Below are 17,400 nucleotides of genomic sequence, written 5' to 3'. Positions count from 1 at the left end.
TCACACATCACCCACACCACCCCATGGCACGGCAGACACCCCAGGTTCTCTGAGGAGGAGCTCAGGCTCATGGTGGAGGAAATCATCCGGGTAGAGCCACAGCTATTCGGATCACAGGTGCAGCACACCTCCATAGCTAGGAAGATGGAGCTATGGCACAGAATCGTGGACAGGGTCAACGCAGTGGGACAGCACCCAAGAACACGGGATGACATCAGGAAGAGGTGGAACCACCTACGGGGGAAGGTGCGTTCCGTGGTCTCAAGACACCACATTGCGGTTTAGAGGACTGGCGGCTGATCCCCACCTCCTCCCCCACAACTAACAACATGGAAGGAGCAGGTCTTGGCTATACTGCATCCTGAGGGCCTCGCAGGAGTAGCTGGAGGAATGGACTCTGGTAAGTCAAATCTTTAACTACCTTCTACCCCACCCTACCGGTATGCTATCACATACCCCCACCCTCACCCTCACCCCCATCACTCCAACTCCTCACATATGTCCCACTATCACAAACCACACATCCCAACACCAAGCCCTGCATACAACAACAGAGCATGGACACCCATCACCAATGCATGTCCACTACAGATACCCACACAGACCCCAAAACAATTATCACACAAGGTCCTACACAAGAATGTAAGCACTGGGGTACAGGGTCACCCACCCATTGCACACCATGTCACACACAGATGCAATAATCATGCCTTTACACCCCTGCAGGACCATTACCCAACTTCACCGGACAGGAGGTTCCAGACATGTCTATTCCCCCCACAGAAGAGGCCCACAGTGATGACAGCAGCACTCTCCAACTGGATCTAGATGACCAGCCCAGCCCATCTGGGACCTCGGGACAATCGGTTCCCCTGACACAGTCCCAGGCCACCACAGAACCTCCCCCCTCAGGAAACACCAGCACAGCACCCACCCAGCGGGCCCATACCTCTGTCCCCAGGACATGTCAAGCAGCAGTGTGTCCACCACTACAGGTACCCCAGGCAAACCCACCACCCCAAGAACAGCAGGGACCTGGGGGCAGTGGCAGTGGGCACACGGTTCAGGGGACAGAGGCCCAGGAAAACCGGGGAACTAGGAGGTCTGCTGTGCGACAGGGGGAGGACAGGACCAGGGAACCCACTCTCCACAAGGCCCTCTCCAACATCATGGGAGTGTACCATCATTCCCAGGAGACGATGGCAACGGTACTGGCCAAGTTTCGGGAGACCCAGCGGCTGCAGGAGGAACAGTATTTGGGGTTCAGGGACGAACTCAAATCCATCAATACCACCCTGGGCACCATTGTAGGGGTGCTGAAGGAACTCGTCAACACCAGGAGGGACACTGTGGCACAACAAGGGGCCACTGGCACTAGCCTGGACGATGAACTGCCCACCACCTCTGCCGGCACTAGTGGACAGGAGGCACCATCACAGGACCACGACACCAACACCCCACCCCCTGCAGATGGAGAACCACCCCGCAAGCGGTCCCTGAGATCCAGGACAAAGACAGAGAACAATGCCAAGAACCCCGCCAAGAAATGAGACCACCCTGAATGTTATTGTTCTGTCCCACTTTGTCACCCTGTCCATCCTTAAACTGCCCTAGCTCCACTTCCTATGCCCCTTTGGACAATGCACCTGTGAGACAAATAAACTATACTCTGCCATGGACATTCCTCCACCATCACCCCTGCCCATTTTACAACCCCCTCCACTATTTAGCACTTAAATAAACACCCTTGAATCACAAAGCAATCTGGAGTCAGTCTGTGCCTTCACAATTGTGTATTTGCAATAACTGAGGAAAAACCCAATGTCCATTCTAATGTCTACATACCCATGTCACACAGCTCTAGTCCATGAGGTAACATAGCAGAGGTCACACAGTGGGACCCACATCTGTGAAATGGAAAGGCAAAGTGACAAATCAGGGTCCATAACCTGGGTGAAAGTGACAGACAGATGAGAGGTAGAACATGGGTATCAGATGTAGGAGGCAGTGATGTCTTCTTACCTGTGTCTCACTGGAAGTATTGCTGGATCACGGTGTTTCTGTTGTCTATGTCCTCCTCTTCTGCCTCCTTTTCTTCACTGTCCACAGGCCCCACAGCTGCCACAAGACCTCCTTCTGGACCATCCTCCTGCAGAAAAGGCACCTGTCGTCGCAACGCCAAGTTGTGCAGCATACAGCAGGCCACGATGATCTAGCACACCTTCTTTGGTGAGTAGTATAGGGAACCACCTGTCATATGGAGGCACCTAAACCTGGCCTTCAGGAGGCCGAAGGTTCTTTCAATAATCCTCCTAGTTCGCCCATGTGCCTCATTGTAGCGTTCCTCTGCACTTGTCCTGGGATTTCTCACTGGGGTCAGTAGCCATGACAGGTTGAGGTACCCAGAGTCACATGTAAATGTTGAGGGACAACTGTTAGACACACACTAACCCTTAGGGACAACCCCAGACAACTATTCAGACGGTATAGGGTCCTTGTCCTCACCTAATAGCCACACACAGTGCCTTTGGAGTTGCCCCATGACATAAGGGATGCTGCTATTCCTCAGAATGTAAGCATCATGCACTGAGCCAGGAAACTGGCCGTTCACATGGGAGATGTACTGGTCAGCCAAACACACCATCTGCACATTCATAGAATGGTAGCTCTTCCCGTTTCTGTACACCTGTTCACTCCTGCGGGAGGTACCAAGGCCACATGTGTCCCATCAATGGCACCTATGATGTTGGGAATATGTCCCAGGGAATAGAAGTCACCTTTCACTGTAGGCAAATCTTCTACCTGAGGGAACACGATGTAGCTACGCATGTGTTTCAGCAGGGCAGACAACACTCTGGACAACACTTTGGAGAACATAGGCTGGGACATCCCTGATGCAATGGCCACTGTAGTTTGAAAAGACCCACTTGCCAGGAAATAGAGTACTGACAGGACCTGCACTAGAGGGGGGATTCCTGTGGGATGGCGGATAGCTGACATCAGGTCTGGCTCCAACTGGGCACACAGTTCCTGGATTGTGGCACGATCTTGTCTGAAGGTGACTATTACATGTCGCTCTTCCATTGTCGACAGGTCCACCAGCAGTCTGTACACCGGAGGACGCCACCATCTCCTCACCTGCCCCAGCGGACGTGCCCTATGGATGAGAACAGCAAGCACAGAGTCAGTCAACACTGAGGTAGGAAAAAAACAATTGTATTGCACACATTTGTGAATACGCTATGTGTCTGTCTCTGTGTATATGCAAGGCCTATATATGTGTGACGCATTAAAAAATAATGCCATGTGGCCACCTGAAATGGCGGCTGCCTGACCTGTAATGTGGGACAAGGGGATATGAGGTAACTGCGCTGGCGTTCTACACTGTTGCAGTAGGCGGTCGAAGACCGTGGCACAATCCTGCATTGGTTACCATTGGGCCCTATGGGTCCCAGGAGCCAATGATGATGTACGCCGGTGGTAACGGTACGCACCGCCGCAGACATGACCGCCATTTTCTCTCTGTTCACTCACTTGATACCTGATCTTCGACAGGAGAAGACCTACACTGCAAGTGCTGCTGTGACCTCAGTCTGGAAGCGACGATGGCTCATGTGTCTGGGGAAAGGGCCCCTGCCTTAACATCAGAGGAGTTGGAGAAACTAGTGGATGGGGTCCTCCCTTAGTACACGCTACTCTACGGTCCTCCAGACAAACAGGTGATTACACTGTGAGCATGCTGTATGGGCAATGCCTGTTTGGAGTGGTGAGGATGGAAGATATAGGGGGGAGATGAGGGCTGCATGATCAGACAGTGAGTGTATGTGTGTCAGGCAAGGGTGGGAACGTGGGACAATGACTGTGACGGTCCGGACGGTGAAAGTTTGACATTTTCCCCTGTACTATTTGTCTAAGTCAGCGCCCACAAGAAGAAGCATATTTGACGTACCATTGCCAAGGACGTCCAGAGCCTGGGCGTCCACTACAGACGGAGCACCCACTGCTGTAAAAGATGGGAGGACCTTCGCCGCTGGAGCAAGAAGATGGCGGAGGCCCAGCTGGGGATGGCCTCCCAACGTGGGAGGGGTGCCCGTCGCACAATGACCCCCCTGATGTTCCAGATCCTGGCGGTGGTGTATCTGGAGTTGGATGGGCGCTTGAGGGCATCACAGCAGCCACAAGGGGGTGAATACACTCTCATTCAGCTGACTCTGCGCGCACTGGAGGTGTCTGAGTGGAGGAGGTGGGCAGTGGGTTCCCCTAAGCTAGGGCGAGCTTTGTAGGCAAGGACCCTTTGTGAGGCAGGCTAAGTGGCACCCCATCCCCACCAGTGGTAAGAGCCATCTACACCTAGTCAGGCTCCTGTGACTTCCATGTGTGCAGCAATCAGCCATAGACCATGTACCCCATGTCCCTGTGATTAATTAGAGAACTCCAAGTGCATGGCGTAGTGCAGGGGGCTGCTGTGTCTGTAGTGTCCGCCGATGGTAGCGGTATTGTATGCACTGAACATGTCTTTCTTCTTTCTTCCCCCTCTTTTTGTGGTCTCCATGTTCTTGTGTGCATTGGCATCATCAGGCTGGGGAGCTGTGCCACCGGAGCAGGAGGGAGCTGCATCCCACATGGCCCTGGAGGGCCAGACAACGGAGTCTGAATTCACCAGTGGGACGGAGGGCGAGGGGAGCTCCACGGCGGGGACAGGAGCTGAGACCAGCGACACCGACTCTTCCTCTGATGGGAGTTCCCTTGCAGTGTCAGGACCCTCTGTGCCCACTGCATCTACAGGTACAGCCGCCACCCCTCCTACCAGCACCGCCCTCCCAGCAGCCCCTCAGCGTCTGTCCCGTGGCCGCTCACCCAGGAGGGTGGGCATCTCCTTCGCCCCAGGCACCTAAGGCCCTGCCCCAGTCAGCGCTGCTGCCCTCAGTGAGGAGGCTATTGACCTCCTGAGATCACTCACTGTTCTACCATTCTGAATGCCATCCAGGGTGTAGAGAGGCAGTTGCAACAGGCAAATGTATCCCTGGAGGGCATTCATTCTGGCCAGGCAGTCCAACAGTGAGCATTTCAGGCTCTGGCCTCTGCACTGATGGCAGCCATTGTCCCTGTGTCCAGCCTCCCTCTCCAACTTCCTCCACCCAGACCCAATCCCCAGTAACTCAGCCTCTCCCAAGCACACCATCAGACCAGCAGGCACACACCTCAACACACAAGGGTGGCTCTGGCAAACATAAGCACCACACATCCCACAAGCACTCACACAAGTTTCATACCCATGCACACATACCAACATCCACTGCCTCCACTGTGTCCCCCTCCTCCACGTCTCCCTCCTCCCTCCCTGTCACGTCTCCACTCACACCTGCACGCACTACATCTTCAGCCACTACCTCCATCACCAGCACGCCCATCACCACACACCGCTCACGTGCACTCACCACCCCACTACTATTCACACATCCCCTGTGTCCTCTACCAGTGTGTCTGTGAGCCCTCCTCCAAAGCTACATAAACGCAGTCACACACCCTACCAACAGCCATCCACCTCACGACAGCCTCCAGCCCATGCACCTTCACCCAAAGTCAGCAAACACCTCCTACAACCACTACCTCTTCCTCCACTCCCAAACAACCTCCATCTACCCATCCCAGTGTGTCAAAAAAACTTTTCCTCTTAAATGTTGACCTCTTCCCTACACCTTCCCCCCGTCCGTCCCCTAGGGCCCGCTTTTCCAGGTCCCAACCTAGCACCTCAGCCACCACATCACCAGGCATAGTGGTGCCAGCAATACCCGGTTTTTGGAGTGCGCCAAGCAACCGGGCTGCCAGTGTCCCAAGGAGCGAGGCCAAGGACATTCCCCCACCTCCAAAACAGAAAAAGTTGCCCACATCCCGGAGGGAGAAGGCCAAAACACCTGCATCCAAGGGCTCAGCCAAGACAAGTGTGAGGAGTGGCAAGACAGCTGCGCCAGCATCCAAGGTGGGGAAGGGCCTGAAGCAGAAAGGCAAGTCAACGTCGCCGCCAACCTGCATGGTGGACAAGACCGCCACCGGCACTGCCACATGCACCGCCGCCAAGGACACCGCCGCCAGCAGCCCAGATACTGAGCCCTTCAGCAGCACTGCAGTCAGTGAGCCCGCCACCAGCCCCGCAGCTACTGACACCGCCACCAGCACCACGGTCAGTGAGCCCGCCACCAGCACCGCCATTACTGACACCGCCGCCAGCACCGCGGTCAGTGAGCCAGCCACCAGCACGGCAGTCAGTGAGCCAGCCACCAGCACGGCAGTCAGTGAGGCCGCCACAATGACCGCCACAACAATGACCGCCGCAAGCACCGCCGCTAATGACACCGCCGCCAGCCCCGCCAACGGCTCCGCGACAACCTGAGCCAGTGGCACCACTGCAGACATGGCTGCCATCCCCAGTGGTCATCCGTACGTGGCTGGTGGTCAGCTCCATGGGCCCGGGCAGCTTCCATGTTGCCCCACCGTCAGTGGAATATCACATCTACTACCTGAGTCCTTGGCAGGATGAAGCACTCTGGGCACAAAGCCCCCTCCAAAACCAGTGGAGTATCACATCCACTACCTCAGTCCTTGGCAGTATGAAGCGCTCTGGGCACAAAGCCCCCTCCAGAACCAGTGGAGAAAGGCATCCACTACCTCTATCCTTGGCAGGATGAAGCACTCTGGGCACAAAGCCCCCTCCAGAACCAGTGGCAAAAGGTATCCACTACCTCTGTCCTTGGCAGGATGAAACACTCTGGGCACAAAGCCCCCTCCTGAACCAGTGGAGACTGTTATCCACTTGAGAGACTGTGGCTTTGCACTCCCCAGGATAAAGCAGTGGGCAAACAACCCACTGGAGTGACTTGAGAGATTGTGGCTTTGCACTCACCAGGATACATCAATGGGCATGGAGCCCCCTTGTGGAGCTGGCGTCGTGCACTCATCCGGCTGAGGTGCCTCCCCCTTCCCTTCTGCCTGAGGTGCCTTTTTTATTTCTATCTGATGCCCCTGCAGTGTTCTCTCCGTTTTGTTCAGGTATCTTGTGTGGGCATCGCCCATGCATTTTGGGCCCAGTGGACTATATAGGTGCAGTACCTGGACTTGAATTCTTGGTGTACATATTTGTTTATAGTGTATGTACATTTTGGACTAATGGATGTTTATTGATTACAATGGTTACAATCATTTCCTTTTGTCCTTGCGTTCTTCCAGGGGGGGTTGGGGGGTGTAAATGTAATGTTTCAGCATGTATTGTTGTGTGTGTTGTAGGTGAGGGTGGGGGTGTTGCATGTGTGTGTCACTCTCTTTTCCCTCCCCGTTCCCTTGTGTCGTAGGTGCTGTACTCACAGTGGTCGTCGTCGTCGCCGCCGTCGGTCATGCTCCTGGTAGAGGAGCAGGAAGACAATCGCAGGGAGTATTTGGAGTTCAGGCTCCATGGCGTCCTGGTTCCTCGTGGGTTGTGTAGAGGTGAGTGTTTTCCCTTCCAAGTCCTGTTTCCGCTGTGTTTTTGTTCACGTTGAATCCGCCCCGGAAAAGGTGGCGGATTGGCCTGTCATAATAGTGTGGGCGGTACATTGTCTTCCGCCTGTCTGTTGGCGGTGAGCGCCATGCTATTTGTTTGTACCGCTGAGGCGGTCAGATTGTTAAAGTGGCTGTCTATGTTGGCGGTTTCCGCCATGGTCGTGATTCCATTTTTTTTACCGCCGGCCTGTTGGGGGTTTTACCACCACTTTACCACCGACCACCAGGGTTGTTACGAGGGTCATTGTCTCCTAGGGAGTTTACATACAGTCACCATTCTGACAGATCATAGGAATTTACAATTTCTTAAAACTGCATGCACTTTATCTGCACGACAGCTTAGGTGGTCCCAATTCTCCTGTGAATATGATTTTCTGATCCAGTTCCAATCATGTCGTAAGAATGGAAAAGCAGATTCACTTTCTAGACTAATCCAGTCCACTAATGAACAAGTGGAAGAACCACCTTATATTATGTCTTGATTCAGATTTTTTACAAGCGGTGCAACTAGAACAGGAAAGTATTGCAGCCATAGAAACCCAGCAACACCACACTACAGATGTCACTAGCCTGAGGGGTTAAAGTATGTAGCTCCCAAGTTATATCTGCCCACAACAAAATTACAAGACAAAGCCTGTGAGTGGTGCCATGCTAGAAAGCTTGCTGGTCACTCACGGGAACAAAAGTCCCTAGAAATCCTCCAACAACATTTTTGGTTGCCATCCATATCCAAAGATGCAAAGGCTTATGTAGCAAATTGTGCCACTTGCGCACAAAGGAAAAGTTTGCACTAACTCCACTGGTCTTTTGCAACCCTTATCTATGCCACCTGCACCCTGCTGGATTTACTACCATTCTAGTAGTAGTAGATCATTTGACCAAAATGGCGCACTTTAGCCCTCTAAAAACCTTACCTTGAGTCTTACAATTAGCCCAAGTTTTCTTACAATCTATAGTTCATCTCCATAGGTTTCCTTCGGTGGTAGTTTCGGATCGAGGACCACAATTTGTATCCACATTTTGGAAATACCATTACCAGGAATTGGATATAGATATCACATGTCGTCCAGTCACCACCCACAATCAGATGGACAGACTGAAAGAGTCATCCAGTGTATGGAGCAATATTTACGTTGTTATCTTCTAAGCTCTGAAGTGGATTGGGCAAAGTGTTTGTGGGTCGCTGAATTTGCATATAACAATGTAATCCATACATCTACTGAATATTCACCTTTTTACTGTAATTATGGGTATCATCCTCGCATGTTGGATTTGAATGCAGTACCTCAGTTACCCACTACCACTATCAAAGATTTTTTACAACAATTGAGTAACATCCAATAAATGCAGAAGACAATATAAAATCAGCAAAAAAAATGGATAAGACATATGCAGACAAAAAGTGACTCCAGGCACCAGATTATAAGGAAGAACAAAGAGTATGGTTGTCAACTAAACACTCAAATCTGAAAGGGGCACGAAAGTTTCATCCAAGGTTAATGGGCACTTTCACCAGCACCAAGAAAATTAACGACATAGCCATGAAACTAGAACGTCCCACTTCTCTGCCGATGAATGCAGTGTTCCATGTCTCCTTTTTAAAACCAGTAGCAGACAAAATGCACTGCCCAAAGGGACACTCTCCAATCCATATTGGATAATCAACCGGAGTATGAGGTAAGGGCGGAATTAGATTCCAAACAAGTGTGTAATAAACTCTACTACTTGTTGGATTGGAAAGGTCACGGACCAGAGGAATGTTCATTGGAACCAGCAGAACATGTAGATGCTCCACGACTGTTTCTTCAGTTCCATTACAGATACCCCAACAAACCGAAACCAATTGGGGGCACGTTGGGAGGGGTGTACTGTCCAGCCTGCAAACCCGAATATGCTCCAGAACCCACCTCTGTCATTTAGTAAAGTGCGCCCCGAAAAATAATCACATGCCCTTGCATGGGCAGGGGTGTGGAATTTATTAAAATATCTACTTGTCCAGGGGACAGGTTGCTTCTCAAATCTACTTGTCCTGTAAAAAGATCTACTTGTCCCTTTGGTGCCATGTAGTGTGGCGACAAATTATGGCAGCGATCTCATTATGTAAGAGCTCTGATAATAGCCTCTCTGATTATGCCAGGGCTACTACCATAGTAGGGCTTGCAGTTTCAATCCCTACTGTAGCAATTTCCTTATTTTGCCACCTTTCTGCAGATCTGCATACTGGGGCTGGAGGAAGCAGTAAGCAATAGTTCCAGGGCTGGAATGCCTTTTAGTCTGCAAACCTACTAACCTGCATGTTTTAAAGATTTTCACCAGCTTCTCTCTAATATTTTCCCATAATAAGAAAGGTTGGACATTTACTCCTGACAATGGCAGAATTAGAACTTCTTCCAGAGTTGGGAAGAAAGTGGCTGGAGGGAAAATGAACTTGCAAATGCTCAATAGATTTTCACATGAGCAAATCTACACATCGTATTTACCCATGCTAAAATACAGTTCACAAATATTTTATAGGGGTACGACATATACCATGGGTGCACTTTTGTGACTTTCTTTAAGAATTTGGGGCCACATGTAGGTAGGTTCAGATTTGCGACCCGCAAATTGCGAGTCAGAGCGACTCGCAATTTGCGAGTCGCAAATCCGAATGTAGGATGGTGTCCCTGACACCATCTTTGATTCGCAAGGGCTTCGCAAATGCCCACCTCATGAATAATCATGAGGTGGGTCGCAATTTGCAACCCCCTTGCGAATGGTGGCCCTCACAGGGATGGTGTCCTGCTGGAGACAGCAGACCACCATGTCTGTGACTGCTTTTCAATAAAGCATTTTTTTATTTTTTTTTGTAATGCAGCCCGTTTTCCTTAAAGGAAAACGAGATGCATTACAAAAACGAAAAATGAAACGTTTTCGTTTCATTTTTTCAGAGCAGGCAGTGGTCCGCAGGACCACTGCCTGCTCTGAAATTTTTTTTACAGTGACATTCACAATGGTTTTGCGAAAGTGTTAGCACCCATTTGAAATGGGTGCAAACTGCGATTGGTTTGCGCCCGCGTTCACGGTCACAAAACAATCCTACATTGCACTGCGAGTCGCAATTAGGAAGGGAACACTCCTTCCTAATTGCGAGTCGCAAACCCGTTTTGCGATTCAGTAACCAGGTTACCGAATCGCAAAACTGGGTTTGTGCATCGCAATGTGCTTTTTGCACGTCGCAAACAGCTAAAGTCGCAGTTTGCGACATGCAAAAAGCTACCTACATGTGGGTCTTGGTCCCTAATTAGGTCTAGTGTTAACAAAGACATTTTGTTTTTATTAAACTTCTATTTCTCTCTCTTTCGGCTGGCTTTACTGTGAGTGATCGCATTCTGCTCTTCCACACGGAGCATATTGGCACACAAAGTAGTTTTGTTCAGTGTCAGGAACTACAGTGGCAATCAGTGACGTAACAAAACTGGAGGGTGCCCCTTTGCAAAGAACATGGAGGAGCCCCCTCTCCAGACTCACTCAGGGCAGGTGCTGTGCTGAAGGAGCCCCCTGGAGGGCGGCTGCGGGGCCTTTGTTTTGCCACTGGTGGCAACGTGTGCTTTTAGAGTTCAAAAACTTTTTGGGTTTTTTTTGCCAGTGTTTGTTACAATGTTGAGGGCCTGGTAGCTCCCACAACAATAAAGTGTTACAAAAACCATGTCAAAATAAGACACGCATTGATGAAACTAAAAGACTTATAAAAATATGTCAGATCAGTTGGCTTTGTCAGTGTTTGTTTATTTTCATGCTTCCCATAATCGTGTTGAAAATGGTTACACTGATTTTCCATTAGAAATATTTTTGGGAAATACTAGCATGCATCAACACATTTTACTAAATGACACTTCATTTGCATCTAATCAGAGAGCATTCTGGGAGCATTATACTTAGCCTCATAGCCTAAACTTTTCAAAAATGTGTATACATGTTTGGTTTTTTTGTACTGGAACCAACGTCAGTAGTGAAGTGTGACATTAAAACATTTATTTACAGCACTTACCCTAATAATGAAGGCTTTCAAATAATGAACCATAAATACAAGTTCGAACAGCATTGTCTTTTGGAAACACATTACCTCAACTGCAGAGAGTTTCACTCTATGTAAACAGGCAGCCAAAGGGTTTGTGCTGCAGAGGGTTGGGCCTACTTGTCCCAAGGACAAAGTAAACATAAAAACTTGTTGCCCTTGACCCCAAACAGGATGTCCCAGGTGTCGGGTGATAGGAATTCCACATCCCTGATGGGCCAGTGATTGTTGTTGCCATTGAGAAATTTTTGCTTGAGCCAGTGCTTGTTTTAGAACTCGTGTAGGAATCTTGGGCACGGGTCAACTTGTTGACTGAGCTTGTGGTATTCTCTTACCTCAGACTCGGGTGTGGCCAGGTACAGCAGCCTCAGGACTCAGACTGGGTGTGGCCAGGTGCAGCAGGTATTTAAAGCCTCACCAGTCTTGTGGTAATTGCTTGCTGTCAGAGGACTTCAGATGCAGAGTGGGATTCTCTGCTCCTTCGTGTTTGTTCCTGGATTGTCTATTCCACAGCCCAGTATCTTGGATTGCGATCCTAGAAAAGAAGATATCAAGACGATTAGCATCATCATAGGCGGTAATGTGCTGCAGGTGCTTGAAAGGCTTCTTACCGGTTACCTTTGATAGTTGATTGCCAAATGTTCAGACAGTCAGTGCGCACTAAAAGGGCATGTTTTCAGTGTCCTTGATTACTTGAATACTTGCCGTCTGCCGAATAATAGCGCTCATGGTTGATAGCTTGCAATGACAGTACAGATTTGAGCGCGTGTTGGGCAATTGTTATTTTAAAGATGCACTATGAACATATTTGTTATAGTTGGGGTTTATGTAGCATTTATTGTGATACCAAACATTGCCTATGATAAAAAAACACTTGTTTCAAAACATGAATCAAAGGTCTGTTATTTCCATGTTCAATTGTCACTGTGATGTAACATTAATGACACTAATTACATACGAAAGTGAGCTTTAATATATTGACCGTATGCTCTCAGTGTGGTTAAAACACTGAACTGTTTTATTTTCCATACGAACACGCTGTGCTGATTAATCCCTCAATATTTGAGAAATCTAAATACCCAAGAAATGATTTTGATTCTTTATCGCCTGTTACATGTCTAGGTTTTGTGAGTGTGACTGTGTTTTAGAAAGTTTCATCAAGACCCAACGAGCAGGACGTCCACTGAATTTCTGGAACACTTTAAATAGGTCTTCCAGTGGGGCCACATTGATTTCGGAACAAGGTGGGAATACATGTAGATAATATAGAAGGCTGAACATTGTATCTGGTTGCAGGTTCCCTACTGTTTCTTGAAGTTCCCTAGAGAGAGGGGACAGCCATCAAAAGCGGGAAAGGGGACCCTGACAGGTACACCTAGTTTGTGGGAATTGGTGAAGAGTAGTTTTAGTATGTGGGTTACATGAAAAGTGTTTTTGACTAAATGTTTAATTCATCATAGGAGATTTCTGCTCTCCATAGACCACCGCTAGCCATCCTGATCCTGCCATGCAATGTCCATGTTTCTCTCTTTATCTCATCCATCCCATTTCCCCAAGAATGTTCCTGTGCAGATCACGTATAAGTGGGAGGCACGCAACGTCTAGGTGGAGTTGGGAACAAACAACTTGGGTCAGCATTGTAGATGGGACAAACAGGTTAGTCCTACCCACATACCAGCAGATAAGGCCACTGCATGTTAAAAGGACCCTGTGGCCAGGAAGTACAATACTGACTTGACTTGTACAATGGGTGGTGTGCAGGTTGGATTACTGTTAGCTGGTATCAGATCTGGCTCCAACTGATGGAAAAAGTTCACTATTGTTTTCCTATTTAGACCGTATAATTGGATGATGTGGTGTTCCTCCAAGGTCTGAAGGTCTGACAGTGGACAGTAGGCAGGAGGTTGTCGCATCCTCTTTCTTCCAGCGTACCTATGTGTGACAAGAAATGATTTGCAACATTAGTCAGTGTGTCCACAGCAACGAACATGATGCATGCCAACAATACCATGTGATAAAGCATTTCTGACTGGATACACATGACACCCAGTATATATCACAGCTGGCAACTGCACAAGGGTCCAATGTGAGACCAATGGTTGTCAAAAAGTGTCCACAGCATGGATTTGGGTGATACCCAACTATCTGCTACACATTTGCTCCCCAAAATGTGACTGTATTTTCCGACTGCCAAAAATACCGTTGGCGATGTTGGACAGTGCACCACCGTCATATGCGATCTGTCCCCTGCAACACACTACACTGGTGGTTGTATAGTTGGACCTACACAACAAGACAGATTTAGGATGTTTCTAATGATATGAAACTTTAATTGTTGTTGTAATGCTTTTACTACTCCTAACCTACTCCACTGAACATCAGGGACCACCCGTACACAACAATAGGCTAAAGATGTTGCCTGTGGGAGTTGCGGCCCAATGGCTATGTCTGTCAGCGGTGATGACCGCGTACATGGTGGACATGTATGCCGTATTGTGCAAAATCAGTCACTTGACTCCTGACACTGCTGCCAGCAACACCTCCACCACTTCAGCTGCTGTGTGCTTCCTCAAGGAGCAATCATACAACGTCCAGCAGGTGAAATGCCCCCTGCCTTCTCTCCAGAGGAGCTGGAGAGGCTTGTGAGTGAGGTCCTTCCCCTGTATGGACAGCTCTATGGCTCACCAGAGGAGCAGGTAAGTAGGTCATTGGCTCAACTGACTCTGTTCAACCCCATCCTTTCCCTCCTCACAAGCTACAATGTGCCCCTGTGTGACAGTCAGACTGCTTGTGTGCCTGTTGTTGCAGTCTGTGCGGTATCAATGGGATGTAAATGTTGCAGGCATTGGTGACCAGTACTATATGTTGTGTTCCATCACATTGTATTGAGTGGTGATTTTGGGGGTCCTAGATCCTCCTTGTGTTGGATGCACATAACTGGACAAGGAGACCTTACTGCCATACAATGACATTTCTTTATTTGTGATGGTTGTAAATGTTATACAACATGCATGTACATGACAGCATGAACTGTGTATGCATCTTTTATGAGTCATTTGAGGATCTTGTAAGCAATGTGTAATATGCCACATATCTTTCATCCCACATGTGGACTTGCCAGACTGTTCTCTGGAAGGCATATCATGACTTACTGTGCCATTCAGGTTGACACATAAGCGACAAGCCACATTTCTGATGGTCACATGCTGTACTGGCATACATGGAAGTGATGGACATGTGAGTGCCATGTAGTTTCTGTGTACTCAGCCTGCAGAGACAAGGGCCTGACAAATCCATCGCCCAGTATGGGGCATAGTGCAGGCTGTAGGAGAGTCACCGTGGCTATGCAACTTTGGCACTGTGCCTACTCCCTGTACACCAGCCAATCCTGGTATGTGGCTAATATGAGGCTCAAGTTGCAACCCTTAGCCTGAATGCCTAAGTCCATTGACTATATTAACAATGGGTACAGAGGTAAATCCCAGAACTAGTCCATATGCGCATTTTGCATCACTGACAATGTGTGTCTTTAACTCATGACAGGCCTCTTACTCTCACAGCTTTATTGTCACCTTCACAGATGTCATATTTGTCCTGTACAGGCTTATGCACAAATGACAGAACCACAGTGCAGACAGTGTGTAGATTCCTGGGAGCCCATAACGTATGACTCTGTAGCTTGGTTACATAGCAGACATTGTACAATGCATACCTTTGTATTTTGATGCCATCTCCGTAGTGTAGACACATATGTCCAAAGGAGTGTTTTGTGGGACAGGTACATACCACAGAAACCCACCCTGAAGGGGCATGATTCTGCATTTGGTAGGCCAAATGTCCACACATGCACAGGGAAGACACTTTCTCTACCGTCCATGCCAGCCCCTTCATTGTCACTCAAGTGTAAGGGTGAAGTATGTACTATGGAAGTTGCCTGTAGGAATTGTATGCAGTGAGTCAATCTTACAGGGTGTAAATGTGTTGGTCTAGTCAGGCCTAAGGCATGTATCCTTCAGAAGCCACATTGATGTGTAGTGTTTCATTGTGGCTTACATCACAGTACATGTTGTTGGAGCCTGGGCTAACTGATGTGAGTAGGCTTGCTTAGTCATTGTAGGCCAAGGGCAGGGTACTGGGTTAGTCTGCATATGGTTACAAAAGTGTGTAGCCATGTACCTGTACTTATTGGCATGTGGGCTTTACACTTGTGGTGTGTTGACAAATTGACAATTTTTGCTTGGCATTTCTGGCATGTGTATGACACAACCATTTGGGCAAAAGCTTGTGATTGTAATTGCTTGATTTGTCTGTTGCATCCATACAGGTAAACACCCATCAGAAGGAGTTTTAGAGCACCATCGCCTGGAGGTTCACAGCCAGTGGAGCATCCACTGACGCAAGAGGTGGGAGGACCTAAGATGCTGGGTCCAGAAGATCGCAGAGGTCTAGCTGGGGCTGTTCTCCCAATGTGGGTAGGATGCACGTTGGACCATAACCCCCCGAATCTCCTGCACCCTGGTGGTGGCGTACCTGGATCTTGATGGGCATTTGAGGGGAGCACAGCAGCCACAAGGTGGTGAGTACAGGGCATATTGCTGGCTGTAACATAGTCAAGTTGATGTGTTAGGTTCTGACATCTCCCCCTGACGATTTGGGATGGGCCAGGTGTGACACAGTAGATGAGTAACTGTATAGATATGTAATGTGGTGCATACTGATGTGTCTTCCCTATTATCCCAGGCACTTAGGACACAACTGGGTACAACCCACAAACAATTTTCTCTCCACATGGCTGTGTCCACTGATCAATCAAGTAATGTTTGTTGTTGTAGTGCGTGTAAATTCTACACTACAGACCACTACTCCTCAATGTTACAGGCTAAAGAAAAAAAGTGACGGATCACTGTCCTCAGTCATGTATCTGGTCAAATGAGTAAACTGGCATCTGCTGCCTAGAGGCGACTTGTCTTCAGTAAGTGACAACTTCTAGTGCTACACTACTGTCTGTCATGTGAAGGTGGCAATCATACATGTGACATAGCATGCATTGTTTGGGTGCAGCTACAGATCAAAACTTGCCCTTGGTAAGTGAGGAATGTTTATTGACATGATTTATGTGCCATCGCTGTTGCTAACATTACTTGTGTCTACATGTTAGCATGTGTCCCTTTTTCTTTTGACAAAATGTGTACACTGCTGTTTCATGCAGGGTCTACCTGTGTTCATGGGATAATTTTTGTATTCCCTCACATATATGTGCATGCCAACCTGTGTTTGAATAGGACATTTGCAATGGGGCTACATTTCACAAAGGCAGGAGTTTGTCACCATTGATTGTTGGTTCAAACGTAACCTCATCCGCCATAGCATGTCATTTGGCATGTACAACTGCAATGCAAATGAGGGACATAACGGATAGGACTAGTTTTTTTACACACAATGTACATTTCCATGCCATTGATGTGGCATCATGTGGCAAAGTACACTGCACATGTGTAATGGTTAAGGGTCATCACCTAACTGTTGGCATGCATCATGGAGTGTCTTGCAGTTATGTTAGAATCACATGTGGTTATGTACAAACATTCATCCATGGACATCTGGGTTAGCAGGACCAAAATGGAGGCAGTGATGCAGCGTCCCATCGGGCAACATGTTGAGGGCCTTCTACAAATACCTTCAAATCATTGGGCCTCTCCATACATACCAAGGACTAATGGCATCTACTGATGCAATCAGAGTATGTCATTGTAAGGGGTGCCAGACATTAATGTGACTTCCCTTGGGCTTGCTGATTTAGAGACATATCTCCC

This window comes from Pleurodeles waltl, chromosome 3_1 (genome assembly GCF_031143425.1).
Source record: "Pleurodeles waltl isolate 20211129_DDA chromosome 3_1, aPleWal1.hap1.20221129, whole genome shotgun sequence".
Classification (NCBI taxonomy): domain Eukaryota; kingdom Metazoa; phylum Chordata; class Amphibia; order Caudata; family Salamandridae; genus Pleurodeles; species Pleurodeles waltl.
This window is presented reverse-complemented; position numbering follows the sequence as displayed.